Source organism: Phocoena sinus, chromosome 1 (genome assembly GCF_008692025.1).
Source record: "Phocoena sinus isolate mPhoSin1 chromosome 1, mPhoSin1.pri, whole genome shotgun sequence".
In the NCBI taxonomy this organism is placed as follows: domain Eukaryota; kingdom Metazoa; phylum Chordata; class Mammalia; order Artiodactyla; family Phocoenidae; genus Phocoena; species Phocoena sinus.
Window position 1 is genome coordinate 64,654,868 of NC_045763.1, and position 4,088 is coordinate 64,658,955.

The following is a 4,088-nucleotide window of genomic DNA, read 5'->3' on the forward strand; positions in this document are numbered from 1 at the left end:
CTTCATTTTATAAAGTTAACATAATATTTTGTTATATTAATATTTATGTTATAAAGTTAACATAATCAGAATAATTTTAGAAGGGAAAAATTACAAGCCAATTTCATTTATAGATGCCAAATCCTAAATAAAATATTACAATATACAATAATAGAACAAATATAAAATACCACCATATAAGGATATCATTTTTAATAGTTACAATAAGTTACTGAGGAATAATATAAAATATATAAGATCATTACAGAGAAAAATTTTAATTAGATAAAATTTTAAAAGAATACCTAAATAGACGAATAACCATGACATCATCATTGATGGAAAAACTCAATATTATAGATATGTCAATTATTCCAAAATATAATACCAATCACACTAAATATAATACCAATTGATATCCTAACAGAAGTTTTGGGGAACTTGGTATGTTGGTTTTAATATTTATATTGAAGAGCAAAAGATCAAGAATAGACAAGGTACTGCTAAAGAAGGACAGTGTGGAGGATCTTTCTGTATAAACTATGAAGGTTTATTATAAAGCTATTATAAATTGCAGTGCCAGCACAGTGATAACAATTATACTGCTAAAAAAAAGCTAACTCAGAAACATACCCACACATGTACAGAAACTTGATACATACAGTGAAAAAAGACAAGAAAGACTAAAAGATAGTTTGTGATCAGTTCCCAAAATTCATGCTAATAGTAAAAGAATACGTGAGTAAACAAACAAATAAATATATGCTAGTTAACAAACAAGAGAAGTTAATAAAAATAAGCAAGTTTAGGTTATGAATTATCTATTTTGGCTGTCTGAATATCAATTCAATAAACCAGGTAAACTGAATCTCCACTTGACTTTTCGCTGTATAAACAAACGTAGTCTGAAAGACATTTTAAAGAAAGGAGGATGTTGTGAGTAATTGACCTTTTCTTTAGAAAGGAAGTCGTGATATTTTCAAGCACTACAGTAACATCAAGCCAGTCACACAAACGGAAGGTCAGTTTTTTATTGAAAAAGGGGGAAAAAAACCATGGAGAAATTTATTTTCTTGCCTAAATAATTGGAAGTCTTGCATAGAAAACAAAAGGCATGAAGCTTTTAAGGGGACCATTATGATGGTTTCCTGAGCTTCAGTATTGTATCACATCATATTAGCATAGTATTATATGGAAAAATGCATCTGTCACCAAGGACATTTTGGTCTGTGAGCCTGTCCACCTTAATTACAAGGTCACCTGAACTTCAAAGGGTGACTCCCTTGGATCAAGTTCAGCCACACCTTGTCAGTTTCAAGCATTATGAGCCTCATAATATGGTTTAAAAGGTAAAACTGTACCCTGTAGCAGTCCATAACGACAGAGAATGATTTTTCTGAACCTCTTAAACATAGCTTTGTCAAGAAGGGAAAATGCAAAACTGACCTTATCAGAGGGGTAAAATACAGCTCCAATTAAAACTGAACTGGGAAGGAGATGTTGGAGGGGCCATCTCAAACTCAAAATGTAACCCTCATAGATAAGGAATGCTTCCATATGTTACAGCATCTTTATTCTCATCCTGCAATTACAGGGATCAACAAAACATTGTTAGAAATCATTTCAGTTAGCATGGACGCTACTGTTGAGGTTAAATTAATTAAACTGATAAATCCCAAGCATGGATCAAAAACATCTAGTAACATGAAAGAAGTCAAAATATGAGATAGGCAAGTGCTGCCAAGAAGTTTTTCAAAGCTCTCACTGGCCTAGTATGATTGGAAAATCTACAGTTTTGAAGAAAATAGATCAAATGCCAGGTAAACACAAGCCTGTAGGTCTGGCATTTGCCAGAAACAGGCATCAGAATCAAGAAGAGCTTATCATAGCCAAAGCAGGATGCACAATATATCAAAGTGAATTAGGCAGTTTCACTTTGACATCCAGCCTAGTAACGAATAACATTGGGTCTTATGGGCAAGTGCTCTGTGCCTTCTTAATTGAATGCTATATGTCAGTAACTGACCATGTACTAGGAGCAATGACCTAAGGATCTGGAGACAGGACAGTTTTAAATTATATCTGCATTTAAGAAAGAATTCATGCTCTTTTTCAGTGAAGGATTAACTTTAAAATATACTGTGAAATCCCAAGATATATTCTAATAACATATTAAATTTAAAAAAAAGCAGAATGATAGCTGCTGATTGAAATTAAAGAAAGAGAAGAAGGATGGAAAGGAGAAGGAAGTGAAGGAGGGTGAGTGATGGAAGAAGGAGTAAAGGAACAGTTGATTATTCTGTAACTATTCTAGCTAGTGGAATATGCTTCATGTCCGAAGAAACGGATATTCAATCACAAACGGAGACTTCTATTTTATAAAAGTCAGTATGGGCCCAAGAGGCTGTTCATTCTGTTTCAAAATCTTAGTCTCTTTTGGAAGATCTTATTGGACAGTCCTACTCTCAAAGCTTTCCTCTGAGAGATGTCCTGGGGTTACTTGTACAGTTTAAGAATAAGCCATAGAAGAACAGTTTTCCAGAATCAGAAGAAAGCTTCAAAATCATGTTTTTTGCCCCACATCACAGATCATTAAAGGACCGTTTATCTCTGAACCAAAATGTTGCATATTTTTATTTACGGAGTTCTTTTTAAAGACCAGAGAACTATCATAAGAGCAGTAAAATGGTCTTCATACATGATACACCATCTCTCTTGAAACTTATTATATCTATCATTGATTCTAACCTTGGAAAATCCTTCCTATTATCTTTCTAGCCCTGTTAAAAATGAGGTACGTGGGGTCAAAAGAAAAAAAAGACCCACAAGTAACGCTCAAACTTTGGGAATAAATGATCTCCAGGATGCAATTAGCACAATCCTTCACCTGGGAGATGGCAAGAACTAAGAGAAAAGAAAAAAGTACGTAGGTTCATATGATGACTTTTAGAATAATTTTCTGTTCCGGCCACATTTTACCCTAATGACTATGCTAATCTAGTCTTGATTAGTGTGACCATGAAAATAATTATCATTTATATGCAATTTTAAATCTTAAAAACTTTTATTAAAATGTTCTTTCCTGCTATAGGACATGCAGTATTGTATAGAGTAATGAGTTCATTATGGTGTTTCTGACTTTTTTCTGAAGTCTATAAATGTACATCTTATAACATCCAAGTGCTAATATTAGCACATAGACTCTATTGAATCTCTAATGTGTCTTTCTGATAATTACTATCTTACATTTTAAATTTATATGTAATTTTGCTGTGATATGAGGGGAGACATTTCTGTAGTGCATATATATTATAAATTTTTTCACAGAAAATTATATTTTTCCTGGTCTTCATTATTTCTTCACTTATATCATTCTTTTGTGTCAAGAAGGCAAAAATCACTTACACAAAATCACTTATTGTCTTGAAGATATAAAAAAATTGCGTCTTCAACAAATAATTACACTGAAGAGATTTGCTTCTATTTTTAAACAAATGGATATATTTATATCTTTTAATGCCTTAGAATTATACTATCAATAGATGCATTTGAAATATAGAAACTATGAGCAGATGTTAATGTCACAAAACCTATGCAATGAAAAAAAAGGGCTGTGTTTTAAAAGAAAACAACTTGACATTATTTTTATAGTGTCCTATTTCATAAGTTCTTTCTAAAAATTTAAAAATAAAACTACATAGATTCTGTGGGCAAGGAGTGGGTCAGCTAGAAAGTGTCTTCCAGTCTTAGTGAAGAAGGTTTAGGTAACTTCCACATCTGCAAAGATAACACTTCTTCTTGACTATAACTATCAGAAATTTTTAAGAGATAATCTACTACTGTAATAAGAATGTGTCTAAGGAAAATAATTGTCTAAACAATACAGCTTTATGAAATTGTATGATAATTGAGGTATGAAATAACTATGCTTCTAGATGTCCTAAAATTGTTTTGTCAACTTATTTTTTTAAAAGAGGAACAAAATATTACTCGTTTATAGCATACTAGCCTAAGGTACAGGATGCTTCGAGATGCTAAGAATACCAGTTGTCTGTCCTATTATGCTTTTATGACTCTTAGGGCATATAGGTTAAGCTCTGATTCTCAAA